This window comes from Micromys minutus (genome assembly GCF_963924665.1).
Source record: "Micromys minutus genome assembly, chromosome: 11".
NCBI lineage: Eukaryota > Metazoa > Chordata > Mammalia > Rodentia > Muridae > Micromys > Micromys minutus.
Window position 1 is genome coordinate 32,057,673 of NC_137980.1, and position 19,690 is coordinate 32,077,362.

Below are 19,690 nucleotides of genomic sequence, written 5' to 3' on the forward strand. Positions count from 1 at the left end.
GCTCCGGGCTCCGCGCGCGCCGCTCTCCACGCAAGGGGCACGGACGGACGGCAACGTGGGCATGGTTTCTCTTCCTCTGTGGTCACATGTGTCCCAGGCAACTCTTCACCCCGCACCCGCTTTCCAGGTTGCTGGTCCCTGCCATCTGGAGCCTGGGAACCACCTTCCGAAGGGAACCAAAAACTGATTGGCAGCAGAACTTGGGAAGGCTTTGGGGTGGCCCAGGAGGGAGAGAAGACTGGTTTCTTACTTTTAGTGATTTATTCAAGAACTAAGTAAGGTGTGTGTTTACTTCTGCGTTAGAAAGCCACCCCGAATCATTATGCCAAGATTTAGGCTGCCTTGTAAAAAACTCTGTCGATGCACGATGTGTCCACCTTTTTCTTCAGGAAAACCCGGCTCTGTGTTGGAACAGGTGAACACCCTCGAAAACACGCGCGCGCGCGCGAACACACACACACACACACACACACACACACACACACACACACACTTGAACTCCAGGCAAGAATGAATTGAGTCTGAACACCAGGACTGCCCAGTTGCTCTCTCTGACCCCATGATCCCTTGCCTGGAGGAATTAGCCAACAGCTCCCTTCAACTTCCATTGACTAGAAGACCGACCCCAATGAGTCCGCAACCTAGGAAACCTGAGAAGGGACAGTTTCCCTGTACGTAATGCTCTGGCTGTTATTTATCTGAGAAATATACCTGACTTGCATTCTTGGAATATTTCTGTCTGAAAACATATTTGAAACTTTAAACTACACTATGATATACGATTTAAATGAAAAGTCGATGAAACTGGCCAAATGGGTCAACGTGCATCAATCATGCTTGATGTGAAGACCTGACTTTGTTCATTACTGAGTATCTGCTTCACATTTCCTATCGTAATAGTGAAAACCTATAAAACAGATGGAGATTTGGCTTCAGAATTGCAAATCTTCCGTAGACATGGGACAGAGTATGGAACAGCAAGGCAGCTTTACAACAGACAGCCAGTCACCTGATCAACACAAGGGCATCACCAAAGGAAATAAAAGGAATATCCAAAGCCGAGATTGTGCCCCTGGTATGCTTTGCAGCAGGAATCTCTCCTGGGACATCCCTGAACGCTGGGAACAACACCAGTTTCCTTCCAAAGGGTTCATTTGAAGAGTCACTTCTTTCAAGGTGGATGGATTTAGTATGCTGAGATACTGTGTATGCATTCTGAGGAGGAAACCCTGGGACTCACATGGTGTAGGCCACTTTTGGTATCTCTGGGTGATATCAGTAAGACTGATTGTCACACAATCCACTACCTATGACTAACTTGGGTCACTGGCCCGTATCCTAAGGAGTCTACAGAAGGAACAGCTGGGTAACTTTTCTCTCATGTCATCCCCTTTGCTGCAGGGTGGGGGGAAGCAAAAGACTCTGGGAGTTTTCTAAACCCAAACGCAGGCTCTTGACTTTTTACTCTTTTAGCTCTCTCTCAGCTGAGGCAGAATCTCTGTGTTACTCTTGTCCCTGGGAAGGACCAAGTTGAATGTCAAATCCTTATCTAAGGGTGATCTAGAAAGGCTAACACCTGCTCAGGCTTTAGTCTTTCGGTCTTGGTTCTCCTGGTCCAGGGCCTGGGAAGATTCACTTTTTCTGGCTTTTTAGGGTTTGGGTGGAGCTCACTAAAAAGAGACAAACCCCAGCTGCTGAGGGAAATGATTACATTTGCCAAAGCAACTTAGCACCCTTCTCAGAGGGCAACAATGTCTACATGTATATCTAAAACCCTGTCCCTGTTGCTGCAGGTAAGCAAATAGCGAAATTGCCATTAATTTAGTATTTATGAAAGACTGTTAAACTGGGATTACATTTGTTTAAGGGGTGGGGGCTGCAAAAACTGAGCTGGAGGAACTGAGACTATGAGACTATAACAGCATGCCTGTCACCTGCCAGTGACCAAGCTTTTCTCTGCAGCTCAGCTAGTGTTCCACACACCAGTGCTGTGCAAGCCTGCAGTGCTTACATCCTTCCTCACACATGACTAGCTGGGCTCAGCCAGAGCTGGGCTCAGAGAAAATTCACCCTTGGTGCCGAAAATCTCTCATTTCAACATCTTGGTTGTTCCCAACATGAGTGCCGCTCTATATCCCTTTCTCTCCGGGGTGGTTTTCTAAGAGGCAATCACCCTAAGTCCCCTGCTGGGGATAGTCCCACAGTTGCTATTTATGAACCACTGAAACCTGGACGCAGTTCCTAAAAGCCTGTGCCCATAGCCAGCACCACCGTGTCTTCCCCACTTCTTACTCCCTCAGGGCTGAGGAACAGGGAGCTGGAGAAAACCCATGCTTTTAGCTGTCTGCATTGTAAAACTAGTCCTTCTAGAGGAGCAGTGTGGATGCACTCCGTGCTACCTAACAGGGCAATAAAAAGCTCAGGAAGCTGATTTCTTCCACCAGTCACCTAGGTTCCAGGCTAGGGGTCTGCAGTCTGTTTGGTCCCATCTCATCATGGTGGCCTGCTGCAGCCCAGGTTTTTTAGTCTCATTTGATGTTGTTTTATTGATTTAAACCTGAAGCCTCAACATCTCAGAATCTTTTTTTTTTTCCTTGATCATAGCATCTGCATCCTTCTAGGCTTCTCCTATTTGAGAATATCAGCTACATTGTTGATCCAGTTTCTAGCCCCGGGAATCATCTGTAAGGAAAATGCAATACCATATCCTCAGCTTAGACCTCAGAAGTCTATGAAAACAGAGGTTCCAGTGAAGGCTTCCTTTTACATAAGGAACAGGTTCACTGTTAATGACCCTCCACTGGTTATAAGCCAAGGCCTAGCTTTACTGAGGCATCCCTCCTAAATGTGGACCATGCTAGGACCAGGATGTAGACAAAGATGCAGATAATGGCTTAGGGCACACCACCCAAGGAGGTGCAAGCCATCCTAGAAACCCTTCCACCCAGAAACACTCTAGTGCCGGACCTTGCTTAGACCTCTGCCCCAAAGCTTCACTTGAGCCAAAGCTCTGCTCCTGGAGATGCAAGTGCTTGGTGAGGTTTGTACGTTTGAGGGTCTGTGACTCACAAAATTGGAACGTAAGGCCTTTCCTTGATATGAGGAGGCACTCAGAATTCTGTTTTCTTACAAACGCTGTCTTAACTCCGGTTTTAAAGGGTTGTGTAGCTCCCACCATTCCCGTCTCCCTCCCACACTCAGAGAGGCTATGTCCACATAATACACATCACAGTACACATCACATTTGGCTCACCAGGTTTTTAAGGATGCCATATTATTTTTCAAGAAGCTTGTTGTGGACTTAACATGTGTGCTGTTTCAACGTTCATACTGAAACCCTAAATTCCAGCATAACGGTGTTTGGTGATGGAACTCTGAGGAGTAAGTGGACCTTGAGGATGGATTTCTCACGAACCGTTGCTCTTATAAGAAGGGATAGGAAAGACCCGACCCCCTCACTATCCTCCCACTATGTGAGAAAATACGAGCCTAGCCATCAAGGTGCCTTGATTTCAGACTTCACAGACTCTGGGCCTGTGTAGCTCACTTACTTGTCCTCTAAGCCATCCAGTCTCGAATGCTCCAGTTAGAACAGCCGAAGACAAAGAGCAAAAAGGTTGTCTTGTGGGAAGAGTTAGGTGCTGACCTGTAAAGCCCTCAGACCATGTTGTTGCCATGAACGTCAATCACCTCCAGGCCTGGCTTCCCACCAGCCAAGTTGGCAGCCATCACAGCAGTAAAATTGCCTATGGCTACAGGAGCAGGCTAAACAGGTTGAGAAGGGTGGGAAGGGCCTTCTGTGGGAGAAGAAAGGCAAGGAGTGCAGAAGAGGATTAGGGCTCTTCCCTTGTCTTCCGAGTCCACTGGTCTCTCTACAAAGGAGTGATGATGAATTGGTCCCCGCCCTCTTCAACATTTGTGTCATCAGATAGAAAGAGACCTTCTACAACCTGAATGAACTCAAGGAAGTCAGGTATGTCTTAATATGGCTGAGTTTCTAGGCTTTTGAACTAACCTAGTGACTGTTCATGTTTGAGCTTCTGCATAAATTCATTCAACAATTCCCCAAAGTGCTGCCAAATTATGTCAGGGCACAAGATCCAACAGTGGGGGAAATCACTCCTCTGAAAGTATTAGATGGTCAGTGGTAGAGACGAGATGTCCATAGGATATATTACGTATAGATGCCAAATCATAACTCTCAGTTTACCTCAAGACCTCCTTCAATACAGAGCCCTCTGCAACCCTGTGCAAGGTCCCCAGACAATAGCAGAATGTGACAGATTGTTGTTCCAGGCACTATCTATTTCTAATCATATCAAAGAACATAGTGTGTGCACATGGAGTGAGTACGGTACCCTGGGTCTCAGCAGGTTACCATGGGACACTGGGTGAGAAGTCATAGACTTTTCACATCTGTGAAGATGGAGAAAAAAGAAAATCAGCTCTGCTCTTCAGATAGGTTCATCTAACACTCTGAATGGTTTATTTGTATCCAGAAAGGCAAGCTATGGCAAATGGGAATGCATTAAGGAAGATGGGCAGAGGGTAGCAAGAGGAGGAGTGTGGAGCTGTCACCTGTCAAATGGAAAAGCTGGGGAGTACAAAGGAGCAACAGGCCCTAAGCCAACCTTGTAATGTTGTCTGTTCAGTTCATCCAAGGGCTTCCTTCAGAGAGGGACTCTGAAGATGCCATCTCAAACTAGGTCTCTACACTCAGGTGCTAAGTTGTTTTCCCTAAATGGTCAGAAAGGAGGAAGACCTAACCATGCAACTCCCTGGAAAGTATACACAAAATTTGAAAGATGTCAACAATAGCATGTGGATATTTGCTTAAGTTTGGTTTGATGGTAGCTCTTGTTCTTCCAACAAAAATGAACACATAATATTGAAAATTTGTTTGTTTATTGAAACAGGGTCTTGATATGTAGTCCTTAGCTGACCTAGAACTCTCTGTGTAGACCAAGCTGACTTTGAACTCACTTATAGAGTTATACCTGACACTGTCTCTCAAGTGCTGGGATTAGAGGTATGTACCTCATACCTGGTTTAGGTAAAACATTCCAGATAAAGAGTTGTTGTATACTTTCTTTTAGAAGTTGAAAAGGTGATTTTAGGTTAGTCAAAAGATGCTAAAAAAATAAAAGAATGAAAGAAAGCCACCCTCCTGTTGCAGCCTCTACAAGGAGGATTATTGGACAGTCCTTCTGGGTTCTTCAAGCCACTCTTTCCCAACTAGGCAATAGCTAATTTAAAAATACAAACTGTTTATTTAAAGTGGTATGGAAATTATTGATAACACATAGTCCACACTAGCTGGAATTAAACTCTACCTAATACACCCATTCCTCTCACTTGCAAGCCAAGGAATCTAAAGTAGAACACAGGCCTAACCGATGTGAATTGGTTTGATTATTATGACCATAGACACAAAACTAGGAAATCATGTTACTGTAATTCTTAACTGGGTCTGATACATTGGTTTTCCATTCCTGTAGCTGATTGGGTTAGACCAATAAAAGCCTTCCAGCCTTCATAGCCTAGCTCCTAGATAAGAGAAAAGAGGGAGGGGTGAAGAAGGGAGAGGGAGAGGGGGAGAAAGAGAGGAAAGGGGGGAGGGTAAATGAGGGGAGATAGAGAGAGACTGAGGAAAAGGGGAAGTGGGAGAAGGTGGGGGGGAAAGAGGGAAAGGGAGAAGGGGAAGGAGTTCTGAGCATAGCAGTCAGTAAGGATGGCCTGCAGTTCCTGCTTAGTGAGGAGGTGGGTCACCTGGAATCCAGGAGGTGGAGACTGGCCTTGGCAACTTGGCAAAACCCAGTCTCATGAAGTGAAGGAAAAGGAAGGGAGGAGGGAAAATGGGGAGAGGGGGAAACTGAGGGGGGATGAGGGGGGAGGAGAAATGGAAGGGGAGGGAAATTGGAGTGGGAAAAAATAGTGGGGAACAAAAATGGAGGGGGAGGGTAATTGGAGGAGGAGGGGAAATGGGGATAGGAAAAAATGGAAGGGGAGAAAAAATGCAGGGGAGGGGATATAGAGGGTGAGGGGTAATGGGGAAAGGGTAAATGGAGGGGGAGGGAAAGTGGAGGAGGAGGGGAAATGGGGAAAGGAAAAATGGAAGGGGAGGAAAAATGCAGGGTAGGGGAAATGAGGGGAGGGGACATAGAGGGTGAGGGGAAATAGGGTGAGGGGAAATAGGGAGAGGGGAAATGGGGAGAGGGGAAATAAGGGAGGAGAAATGAAGGTGGAGGGGAAATAGGAAGGTACCTTTTGTAAATCATTCTTAGAGGCTTCTTCGAGATTCTGAAGGGAAGAAGTAAGGAACAGACAGGACATGCTCCTCAAGAATCAAAACTTTTATTGCTTTTAAATGAAGCACTTCCTGAGGTGACCCGAGGATACACAGTAAAACTTGGTGCGGTGATGCAGTCACTCTCAAAGGAAAGTATGGTTGTTCTCTCATTGTATTCAGGGTCTCACTTTTCCTGAGTATACACCATCGAAAGCAAATCCTGGGTAGGATCCTCGTGGAAAATGTTTTTCAGTGATGCTGAATACTTGTTGAAGGGTCTCCGAAAAAAGAAGTAAGGACTTTCAACATTTGAAAGTAAATTGCGATGCTGGCTAACGTATTCTCTATCATTTCCTTAACCAAGCAGCCTGAGGATTTGGGTGAATATGATGAGTGTGTGTGTGTGTGTGTGTGTGTGTGTGTGTGTTCATCATTTGCATTCCTATAGATCTTAATCATTTTCAAAAATGAACTATGTTTTCTATTCCAGATACCCTGGCTTTTGGCAGGCTGTTCCAGGCTGACACCTGTTGTCTGGTTATTCAGAGGAACACCTGTTAGGAGAGCCTCTCAGTGCTGTCACAGGGCCTTGGAAACCTTTGCAATTGTCAGAAGAAAGGGCCCCGGGAGGAACAAATGGCAGCCTTACTGACTTCTAACAGAAGATGCCCATGAGTATATTGGCCTTCCCCTGTCTACCCCAGAGAAATGCAGCCTGGGGCTGCAACATTTATTAAAGAGCAAATGAATGTGCTCAGAGTCCAGAGGAACTCCTTTGGAAAGGAGGCTCTAGTTTAACAGATAGGAATGGTTTGTGGGTGATTATCCACCTGATAATTTAGAAGGAAAAGGAAAGGAAGCAATGATATTAACAGGAAAGCCCAGAGTAACTAATTCCCTATAGAAGTCCAGAAAAGGACCATTGTAAGGAACTTGGTGGCACTGGACTGGTGCTGTGAGGGACAGGCAAATAAGCTGTATTAGACATCACTGGAAAAACTACAATCAATTCTTTAAGTAATCGGTATTTCCTAGACAGGTTTAGAGACTGACAATAGCTTATATCCTCATACAGAGAAGGAACAAGACGAAACAGAACAGGCATTAGGGAAAGAGAAGGAGCAAGAATCAAAAGCTCTCTGGTTTTTCTTTTCCAAAGAGATTTCACTCTCAGATGTCCTAACCTTTTCTTCCCTAGGCTTGATATGTATAAAAATTCATATTGGCACCAGGGAAACTTCTGGAACCTACCTCATGCTGAGAAAGACTGCCCACAGAGCTGGGGCTCCTAAGGAACCATCTGCACCTATTTGCATTGGAGCTGTTTTCTGTGATGCTCTCTGGGAGGAGATGCCAGCCTGTCTTCTTCCTCCAGATGGATGTGCTTCCTGTCTCTGCCCCATTGTCTCTCATAACACCAAGATTCTCTCCTGCACCATGGTCCTTCCTACTCTCAGCAGAACACTCTTTGCACTTAACACCAAAGGGAAGTGTAAGGTAGGTTAAAAATACTGCACATGGGGAGGAAGGAAGACAGAAGAATCATTTAGAAGATTTTACTCTTGGGTTCATTGCTGGGTTTTCTTTTCTTGCATGTTCCCTGTTCAAATCATCAAGAATTTTTTTTATCTTCAACATGTAACTTGGGTGCAAATCCCCCTTACCCTCCCCCCTTCCACCCAGACAGAATAAAGCAGCTGTCACACCACATGTGGATGTTTGCCACCTCAGGTATCCTTGCTTTGGGTTCTGGGCAATTGCAATTGGATCTCCTCATAGCTAAGTAATCTTTTTAAAACTTATCATCAGTTTATAGCACCCTCCTTCTTAAAATTCCCCTTCATTTCTCATTTCATTCAAAATAAGTGTCATCAGTGACCCTCAAACCCCAGCCTGATGAGGTTCCCCACTGAGGCCGCACTGGCTTGCCCTCAGATCTTCCAACTCAGCAACTACCTCCTCTCCAGATGGCCATGGGGCTCCTTCCTCTGTTGCAGCCCGAGCTTTCCAGTACATGCACTGGTTAACTCCATTACCTCCCAAAGTCCTTCCTCAGATGTTTTCTTCTCCAATCCAAGCAAGTCTGTAAAACCCCCTCTGGGTATCTATGTAAAACTCCCTCTGGATATACATGTAAACCCCCTCTGGATATCCATGTAAACCCCCTCTGGATATCCATGTAAACCCCCTCTGGATATCCATGTAAACCCCCTCTGGATATCCATGTAAACCCCCTCTGGATATCCATGCTGTGTTCTGGTTCCTCCCCGCAGCTGTCTTTATGTTCATTTTCACAAAGGGTTGCAAAGGCTATGCTGCAAGACAAGCATTCTGGTCAGGTACTAATCCATCCGATGCTCACAATTTTCCAGGAACAGGATCCATCTTCTTGTTTGTTTCTTTTGGGTCACTAATAACATATGACGCACAAAGAAGCAAAGACACACCCTGATTTCATGGCGTTTGGAAGGCTGAGGTTCAAGCTCAGGCTTTGGAATTTTTCTGTCAGTCATCACCCCTGACCTCTGAATGGTACTTCAGTGTTGTGAGAGCTGCCCATTTCAATCTGTTGCTCAGTGCGTACACTCAATGAAGATCAAAATATTTCCTCTGTCCAAAGTTAGACAATATACACAAATTGTACTCGAAGCACTGTGGGTACCCAATAAGTATGTGGAGTGCAAAAACAAACTTGACTGGGTCATGCCAGAACATTTGATTCTCAGGTGCCTCAACTTACATCCCAGGAGACTTGAAGAGGTGGGGACTGGCATTCTGTTTCAGGGTATTGTTTTGGAAGGTGGCAAACTGCCCCAGCGGTACTGCTCTTGTGAAGTTCTCTTCCAGTCTACACATTGGGTAAATCGGGTAGGTATCTGTAACGGGAACGCAAGAAGGAGAGAGACCTTGAGCATTCACTCTTGCGCTCATGCACACACGCTTAACAGCACTTAACCCACGAGACCCCCACTCCCTATGGGAATTTCGCTGGAGCATCAAGCACAGAGGACAGGGACAGTGTGACAGGTGTGCCTGGCTCTTTGAGTTGCCTACACAAAAGCAAAGCAATATGAGCGGAGAGGGATGGAAAGCCACAGTGCTTCAAAACTAAAACATGATCATAGGAACCAATCCTACAGCCACCCCAGCACATGGGCACACAGTAACCAACTCACCTCTCTCAAACTCAGAACTTCAAGCTCCTGCTCTGCGAAATCGGGGAATAATTTTTATCTTGGCGTCTTCTGGTTTTTAGCAGCAAATGAAGGCCTAAGTGTGAAATCGCTGCACAAATATCGTTTTTGAATTAAATATGTCTAAATAATAGTGTCCAAATATACAAAAAGCATATGTATAATGCTAAAAAGGTCCTAACTAACTCATTTGACTTAGAGAAGTGCAGACAATAAAATAAGATTAATGATGTTGAACATCATGATCTATTGTAGAAGGGATGACCTAGCATCTTTTTCCAAACATGAGCAGCCTTCGGGGCAGTTGATTGGCTAAAGGCAATTCTGGGGAATATGGGAGGGTCGTAGCTGCCTTCATCCCCCCACAACACCAAAGAAAGGAAGATATTGGCTACGCAGACCCATGCGTGTTTTCCCATGTCTTCAGCAGCATCAGTTTCTGTGGCTGCTCTTACATAAGAGCCACAAGTGAGCGTCATCTCCCCTAACTCGGAAGCCTCCGGCAGCTGCAGTGGTTTGCAGTGTGTGGGCCTGTGGATAGACATCTGTCTCCTCTTCCAAAACAGGGATTTTCCCTCAGGCCTCCATGTTAGAATATTTTACAGGAATCACTCCCGTGGCACGGTAGTTCAAAAATAGAAAACCTCACGATTGAGCTGAGTAACTTCATGTCACAGAAGCTGCTAGTGATGAACAAGTTTTCATTCATTTCCACCTTGGTTTCTCCATAGATTAAAAACCAAGAAACAAATGTAAAGCTTAAGTAATTTTACTCAGACATATCTGCAAAGTGCTTTGGGACTTTTCAACACACTATTTGAAACGGCCTGGGGTTTGTTTGCACAGACATTTCACACCACTGCATGTTTAATATAATAAACATTTTTAGTGAAAAGAAAATTGAACATATTCAAGTTATAAATATGAAAGTTTAATGTGTTTTGAGGAAAAGAATCAGTCTTGGCAAAGATGGTGGTGGCACCAAACTGCTACAAACAAAAAGAGCTAAGAAGAGAATTAAAGGAATGGTTGATGCCAGGTTTAAAGACTTGTGTAAGCACTGGTTTGCCACTGTCACTTGAAATTATTATTAAGAATTTCTATTACCTTTCTGACCATTGATAGGAAGGAGAAAATATTTACATCCTGCCTTTTTAACTCTCTGACATTTAATACACTGCCATCCCAACTGAAACCACTAACCACATAAAGCCTAAAGGGGCCTTTGCTTATAGCTCCTTAAAAGAAATCACAGAATGTTTTGGTCCATGAAATGCTGGGAAGGAACATGTACTTTGGTACTAACATGAGCTGACCTAAGATGTTTTCCTCCAGCATAGAGAAATCAGCACATACATAATCACAGTTCCTGTCTAAAAGAACTACAGGGACAAAAAAATGGAGAAGAAGCTGAGGGAAAGGAGGTCCAGTAGCTGGCCTGAATTGTGATCCAGCTCAAGGGGAGGCTCCAAGGCCTGACACTATGATGCTATGGTGTGCTCACAGACAGGAGCCCAGCATGGCTGCCCTCTGAGAAGCCCAATAAGCAGCTGAGACAGATGCAGATATTTACACCCAACCAATGGACAGAAACTGGGAACCTCTGGGGTTGAACCACGGAAAAGCTGGAAGAAGCTGAGGAAGAGGGCGAACCCATTGGAAGGCCAGCAGTCTCAGTTAAGCTGAACCAACCAGGCAGCACACACCAGCTGACATGAGGCCCTGACACAGATACCGCAGAGAACTGATGGGTCTGGCCTCGGTGAGAGAAGATGTGCCTAACCGTCAAGAGACTTGAGGCCCCAGAGAACATAATATTAATATGTGTTTTTAAAGGCCTAGCTGGAGGAGCTGCCCTATGATGTCTCCTCCACCAGCCAGGACCAGGAAGCACACAAACTCTAAGATAAGTCTCCCATTCCAAATTTTTGGCTTTCCAACATGGAGCAAGTGTCCTAAGCTCTCTGAGCCTTGTTTTCCTCCTTTGTAAAACAGCAACCAGGCCTGTCTCGCTGTACTGTTTATGTGAAAATGGTGCAGCTTCTGAGTCAGTACTGCCCACCCTTTCCAGGCAGCGGTAGAACACATCTTAAGCAGGCTTTTCCTTTCTAAGTCAGATGGCTTCAATTCTGTAAAGAAAATGCAATTCAACTGGAAGTTGTAAAAATCGCGAGGGATTTCTTTTCACATAAACATCAGAGATAGTAGCACCAGATAACGTCGTAAAGAAATGACAGCCCTCCAATTTAACAACAATCATAGCAGTCTTAGAGGTTATGAGTGATTCCCCGAGCCTTCCTGTCACCAGAGTGATGACGTTCAGTTGCCTACATCATGTTTTCTCCGTGAGGGTAGCTGTATCTCTTCCAGATAACAAAGGCACCTGCCATGTAGTGCCAGAATAAAGCCTTAAAGTGACACTCCATTTGTCAAATCAGCAAGTTACAAAGCATACTTTCATCTGGGAACTTCCCTAGCCCGAATACATATATACATATTGAAGGCATATTACAGAAACGCTCTTGGGTTAAAAGTATAAAGGAATTCACAAATAAAAACAAAAGGGACTATTCCATTCCTGTGTGTGTGTGTGTGTGTGTGTGTGTGTGTGTGTGTGTGTAGATTAGGGTTTATAGGAAGCAAACAGTTCTGCTTATTCTTCCATGCTGCTTTCAGTGTCAAGCTGAGAGAACTGGATGGCAGTAGCCAGTGGCACATTTAATTTGCATTTTGATTTTTTTAATAATTCGTGTGTTAAAAGTCATCGGAAGCGCACTTAACCGGGTTCTAATGAACCCACGGTTATATAATAATCACTAGATATGTAAGGCCGGGGAGAGATCTGGGTGGATAAGGACACAGGTCAACTTCATATGCTTCAAGCATGGCAACTTCGGTTTAATTTTTAGGACGCATGTGAGGTGAGACGAGTGAAACAACATTGGTACCTCTGCCCTCTACGCATGCGCCAAGACACCCGTGAGCTCCACGCATGCGCCATGGCACCAATGCTTTTACCCTGATTCCATTAGTCACTCACATACACTAATCATGAATAAAAATGATAAATATGCAATTCAAGGAGAAGCCATCTGAGATATGATCCTCATGGAGACTGTGAGAAACAAACTGTGAGGGAAAGATTAGAGGAAGGCAGTTTCGGAGTTTTAAAACGAGCCTTCTACAAATGACACATCTTCCTTTTACTTCTGCATTTCACTATTTCCGTTTAAAACCTACTTTGTAAGAACGATTTCCAGACTCACCTCATATCTAGGTTAGGTCCTCTCAGGTTGCATTTTCATAGGTTTCTATGCTTTAAACAATTTCCCTTTGTTGTGTCCAAACAGATTCTTTTCTAAATCGTAAAGCTGTCTCCCCACTCACCTAAGTGAAGAAACAGGCCGAGTGTGTGGTAGGCACTGCTGGTCTTCCCCAAACAATATTTCCTTTCATGTCTTCTTCAAGCACTGGACTAAAATAAACAGACTTAAAAAAAATTCAAACTCAACTACATTTCCTCCAGTAATCAGTCAAAATCTTTGTGCATTTGAGAGTCATGGGAGTGGGTGAAGGTAGGGGTCAGGAGTCAGGGTGAGGACAGAAACCTATCATCATGACAGAATAAAACCAATGTGAAATCTTTTATCATCATCATCATCATCATCATCATCATCATTATTATCATTTAGTATGATCTTACCTCTTAACCAATAAGTAATACTTCACTTGGAGTCAGATGGCTTTCTGTAGTTTATATTGGGCATGAAACTCTAAGCCCTATAAAAAGAGGGCCCGGAGATACTGGCAGGACTGCGGCAGGCAAACAGTCTCCGCCACGGGACACGATCAGACCAATGCACACTGAACTCAATGACTGTGACTGATTGCATGTGCAAGAGCTACACTGAGCAAGTTCGCCAAGATCTTAGCGTGGATTGGGAGGGCTTATGAAGTCATAGTCCTAACTCAGGAGCTTTGGGTAATGCATGATACCTGAGGACGGAATTCAGGGATGTTGCCTTGCCTCTCAGAGACTACCCCATATTCCGGGACATGGTCCTACACTTGTGCACGTGGTATAGCACCAGATGGACTCAGGAGGTTTAGAAGGGCAGTGAACGAAATTGGGATGGAAAGTAGGAGGAATAGGGGAGAAATTTGAGGGGTGTGGATGGGGTGATGTATCTAAGTACATCATTCACATGTATAGAACTCTCAAATACTTTAATTTTTAAAAGTACTTATGGGATTGAAATATTGCAAGATGGACACCCAGATATTTACAAAGTTTGATTTCACATAGCTTTGCCACGGAAGGCTGGCAGGGAGGGGCAAAGGGACACACAGCAGGAGCACTCAGGAGAGAGGTGTGTGTGCAAAGTGGGTGAATTCGTCAAGTTTTCTAGAGACAAGGAGACTCAAAGACCATGAACACTTTATACACTTAATCTCCAGAAACAGCCAAGGCCGTGGCCAGGGACCTCAGATATGTACTATCAATTTTCCATTCTTATGCCATAACCGAATAAGTGAGATCACTCCTGACCTCAGACTTCAACAACATTATCCACCGCTTCGGTCAAAATGCCTTGAAGGGAAACAATATGCTACAGTCCTGAGGAGGCTGCGCACTGCTCTGCAGCTTTCTATATGTCCCTAGACAGATACGACCCTCTCTTTCCTTGTGAAGTAATGTAAGAGAATGTTTGGGATGCTCTACATCTTCTACAGCAACAACTCTAAGGGATTTTAGTTTTTCATGCTTTAAAGTAGTATTATTTCTTTCTCTCTCCTCCAGCTGAGCAAGATGCCCAAAGGAAAGAAGGCCAAGGGGAAGAAGGTGGCCCCTGCTCCTGCTGTTGTCAAGAAACAGGAGGCCAAAAAAGGTGGTCAATTCTCTGTTTGAGAAAAGGCCCAAGAAGTTCAGCGTTGGGTAGGACATCCATCCCAAAAGAGACCTAACACGCTTTGTCAAATGCTCATGCTACATCAGGCTGCAGTGACAAAGAGCCATCCTTTGTAAGCGGCTCAAAGTACCTCATGCCATTAATCAGTTCACCCAGGCCCTGGACAGGCAAGCAGCTCAGCTGCTTAGGTTTGCCTGCAAGTACAGGCCAGAGACAAAGCAAGAGAAGAAGCAAAGGCTACTGGCCCGTGCTGAGAAGAAAGCTGCTGGCAAAGGGGATGTCCCAACTAAAAGACCACATGTCCTCCGAGCAGGAGTCAATAGAGTCACCACTTTGGTGGAGAGCAAGAAAGCTCAGCTGGTGGTGATGCTCATGATGTAGTCCCCGTTGGGCTGGTGGGTTTCCTCCCTGCCCTGTGTCAGAAGTGCCCTACTGCATCATCAAGGGAAAGGCCAGGCTGGGGCGCCTGGTCCACAGGAAGACATGCACCACTGTTGCCTTCACACAGGTTAACTCAGAAGACAAGGGTGCTCTGGCTAAGCTGGTGGAAGCTATTAGGACCAATTATAATGACAGATGTGATGAGATCTGCTGCCACTGGGGAGGCAACGTTCTGGGAGCCTTAGTCTGAGGCTCGAATTGCCAAGTTGGAAAAGGCAAAGGCTAAGGAACTAGACACCAAACTGGATTAGATGTACACTAAGGTTTCTGTACATAAATATAATTACAAAATTATCTTTCATCTAGTGGCCTTTGCTTATTTGGGTTGGTACAAGTGTGTGCTTAGGTTGGTGTTGTCCCCTATAAAATGTTTTGAGACAAAAAAAAAAGCCAAACAACAACAAAAAAACAGGAGTACTATTTGTACTATTTTAAGAAAAATCTTTGAACTAGTGTCCTTTAAATGACGTTCAGTGTCCAATGATCCTCTTTAAGCTGCAGTCAAAGTAATAAGTCCTCTGAACTTAATAAAAGGGGGAAGTTTTGTTTTATAAAGAAGCAAGAGAAATTAGACATAAACCTGAGACGGGAAACAGGGGACAGTGATGCCTGGCATTGGAGCTACCTGTGCTCACAACAAGATGGCCACCAGAGAATGTGATCACTGACACTGAAGGGGAGAACTCTGTGTCTCAAGGCCAGATTAGTCATTCCTTTATCCTCTGTTTCTGTCATTCTTTGGGAACAGAATTTTGGTTTAATGTTTTTAAGAACATATTTCTTCCAGGTTGCAAACACCTCTCATTTCTTTTAGCCTTTGGAAAAGTGCCAAAGGCCCTGGCTTTCTCCACATTCCAATCCCGCTTCTGACTTCATGCATCAAATAGGATGTGACACCTGGGCAGGATGGGGTCCTGCAGCGATGGACCAGCTCAGAACCCACCTACCTGTTACAGGGGCAAGCACAGAGAGAGATGAAAATCCAGTAGATTCAAAGCGTATCTCATTACGTTTATCTACTTTCTATCCAAAAACCTCTATTTTGCATTTTAATAGAATAAAAGGACAAGGAAGGGAGAGAAGCTTCCACTGTTCACACAAGATGAAAAGCTCACAAAGACAGAAGAGTCTCTGAAAACAATCCAGAGCTGTGTCTGGTCACCCCTAATTCCCTGAAAGAAGAAAAAGATGAGGCACAGTATCCAGTGTCTGTCTGTATCTATGTCTGTGTCAGTTAGTGAGTGTGTGTTGTGTGTGTGTCTGTGTGTGAGAGTGATGTGTGGTGTGTGTGTGTATGTGTGAGTGTGTGTGAGTGATGTGTGGTGTGTGTGTGTATGTGTGTGTGAGTATGTGTGAGTGATGTGTGTGTGGTGTGTATGTGTGAGTGATGTGTGGTGTGTGTGTGTGTGTGTGTGTGGTGTGAGTATGTGTGAGTGATGTGTGTGTGAGTGATGTGTGGTATGTGTGTAAGTGATGTGTGGTGTGTATGTGTGAGTGATGTGGTGTGTGTGTGTGTGTGTGTGTGTAATGTGTGTGTGTGAATGATGTGGTGTGTGTGTGAGAGAGAGGGGGGAAGAGAGAGGGAGGAAAAGAGGGACTGAGGGAGGGGGAGAGGGAGGGAGAGAGGAAGGGAGAGATAAAGAGAGACAGAGAGAGAGAGAGACAGAGAGACAGACAGAGAGAGAGAGAGAGAGAGAGAGAGAGAGAGAGAGAGAGAGAGAGAGAGAGAGACTATAGAGCTTGCTACCAGAATCAGCATCTAAGACTCAGATGCCCTGGGAATACCTCAGGGCACTGTATAGAAACTACCTCAACAACTGACTCACAGGAGAACTCGAGGTCAGAGCATGACCTATTAACCCCATTTTTTCCTCCATGCAGGGTACATCCATGTGCTCCTTGATGAGAAACACTTGGTGTAGAAAAGTGACTATACTTTCTGAGCTGGTAGGCTCGCCAGCAGCACGGGAGCCATGTATCCTTGCAGGACTGAAAGCTTGTGGGCAAAAGGGAGATTGTGAGAAGTGCCCTGGTGTCTACAGCAATCTCCATGTCTCAAAAGTTCTTCCCCATACCCATCCTCTCTATTTATACAGTTACCTCCTGCCCAAGCCAAGACTCACTAAATTAGCATATACTTTCCACCTTCCTATCCCCCATGTCTAATATGAACAATTTTTGCTTTTTGCATACTTTTTAATTATGAGAAAAATTCTTTCATTAACACAAAAGTTATCATCTGTCCTTTGCTTTCTATTGCTGTGACAAAGACCATAATAAACATAGGCTTGGAGGAAAGGGAATTTTTGTTCTGTTTTGTTTGTTTCTCAATATCAGTCAGTTTCTGAACAAAGCCAGGGGAGGAATCTAAGCAGGGCAGGAACATGGAGGTAGGAACTGAGGCAGAGATCATGGAGGAGTGCTGCTTACTGACTTGTGCCTCGTGGTTTATATTTATCTACCTTTCCTTTAGATACCAGGTCCACCTGCCTACGGATGTCACCACCCATAGTGGGCTGCGCTCTCCTACATCAATCGCTAATCAAAAAAATGCCATACAGATTTGCCTGCAGGCCAATCTGGTGAAGGTATTTTCTCACCTGTGGTTCTCTCTTCTTGGATGACTCTAGGCTGTGTCAAGTTGACAAAAACAAACAACACTAACCAGCACAGAATCTTCTCTGTTTTTGTGTGTACAAGTCAGTTGTAATCAGCTTATTTATATTGTTTTAAAACATTTCTCTGGGACTTTTTTAGAAAACCGAAACTTCATACCAACTCAAGGACTTCCACTCCTCCCACACACAGCCTGTGCTCAACACCCACCCATACTTTCTGCATCTTCAACTGTTGGAGATATCTTACTAAATACAACGGTATAGTGTTTATGGATCTCGTGATTGGCTTGCACTTAGCCTAAGTCCTCAAAGTTCTCCCATATTTTAGTGTGTAGTGTGACCTCCTTGCTTCTTACTCTTAGTTAATATCACATTATGTTCATCCTATTAGGTACTGGTGGTCCTTGGAATCTTCTCAGCTCCTGAACTGTTGTCAGTAGTACCAAGATGACCTTGGATGCAGGACCACTTTAAGGTCATACTTTCCATTATTTTGACTGCAGAACGGGAACTGCTGGATTATAAAATATGATTACTATGGGCAGGAGAAGGGAGAGTTCTCAAAAGCTTAACACCACCCTTACAACCTTCTCACTCTTCCTGAATCGCCTCGGCCCTGCCCTTTCCCATTGCTGACAGCACACCATTTCTCCACTTGGCCTAACTAATGGTCACTACCCTCACACCCCAGCCTTGCCCCTCCCCAGTACATTCATCTCAACGCCACTGGGGTTATCGGATTGCAAATCTGATTGTGTCATTCTCCTACTGAAGATTGTTCAGTGACTTCCTGTGATGTTCAGCACATAATACACAAATTCATATCGGAGATCCAGGCTAAAAACACTTTCATGAGCTGGCCTTTGCTCATTTCTCTTATTCTCTGCTTCATTCTTAATAAACTAAGCATAGATTCACAAGGACCAGGTCGCAATCTGTCTCATCTTCTTAACTTCATACTGACTGTCTCTTTGGCTATAATGCCTTTCTCAATCCCCTCACTACTTGCTTTTATCTTTCAAGACTTTTCCCAGTTGCGTTCTCCCAGAAGCGCTGTGGTTCTGTTTTTCACCTTTTTCCTTGAGGTGGCCAGGTGCTGGGGCACACCAGGTGGAGAAGGATGGAGTAAAGCCTGGATCCTTTGCACACCAGGGGAAAAAGGGTGGAGCTGAGTCTGGACTGGTGTGTCTGAGGAATCCTGGTCTGGCAGTGAATGCTGGTAGGGGGTGTCTTTTCCGAAGATTTCAGTGTTACAGGTCTTTGAAACAGCTGCTCTCTCAGACAACAGCTTTCTTAGATGATACTCAGCAAATCATCTTGTGATCATACATGTCATTGAGGCATCAAAGGCTGTATACATGACCTTTGGAGGGTAAGAAGGGGTTATTCTTAGGGTAAAGTCTCATTGGCTGAGGTTTAAAGGTTGTGGGGATACCTCATTCTCATGGAGAGGCATCCCAGGAAGTTCAACCTGTAATTTTGTCAAGGGTTATGTGACATTTCTTAGGTAGAATACAGGGGATCAGGCTCCCCAGATCAGGTGGAGAAGAGAAAAATGCACTAAAAGAGGTAGTCTTTCATTTTGCAAAAGTATGAGTTATATACTTACATAACATTTTACCCCTTTTATTAAGAAGTTTTAATTTCTTGTTGAGCAGTATAATTTGGAGAATGACTTGTTGGATAATGCAGCCTTACTGTCCCAGACTCCTTTGGTGTAAGGCTGTTTACCGTTGGAGGCTTTGCTCAGCCACATTCTTTCAGCATATTTATGAAAGAAACTTGAGTTACGTATTTATTCATTTACTCAAAGAACAAATATTCACACTCACTGTTCCTCTGAAGTTCAGTTGAATGTTAGACTTAACTATCAAGGTGCTTTGAGCAAAAGCTTTGATTGTACAATCCAAATTTCCAGTGTGTATGAAGGTTTGGAATTTTCCATGTGATGTTTCAAATTGTTACCATTTCCTTCAGTTAGAGCTACTAAAGATTCCTATAGACTAAACTGTGGACTAGCTTGTACTTAATTTGAACTATTACCAGAATTGTAGTTCATAGCTGAAGATCATAATAAAAATGTTGAAAGCTTTTTACTTGCTAGTTTCTTTAATGTAACAGTTGCTTCACCCCCCCATATAAAGTAATTGTAAGTATGTTTTAGATATCGATAATCATGAAATTTTCATAAAAAAATTTAATATGAAACCCTATTTCTATAAAATAACTTGTGCTTAT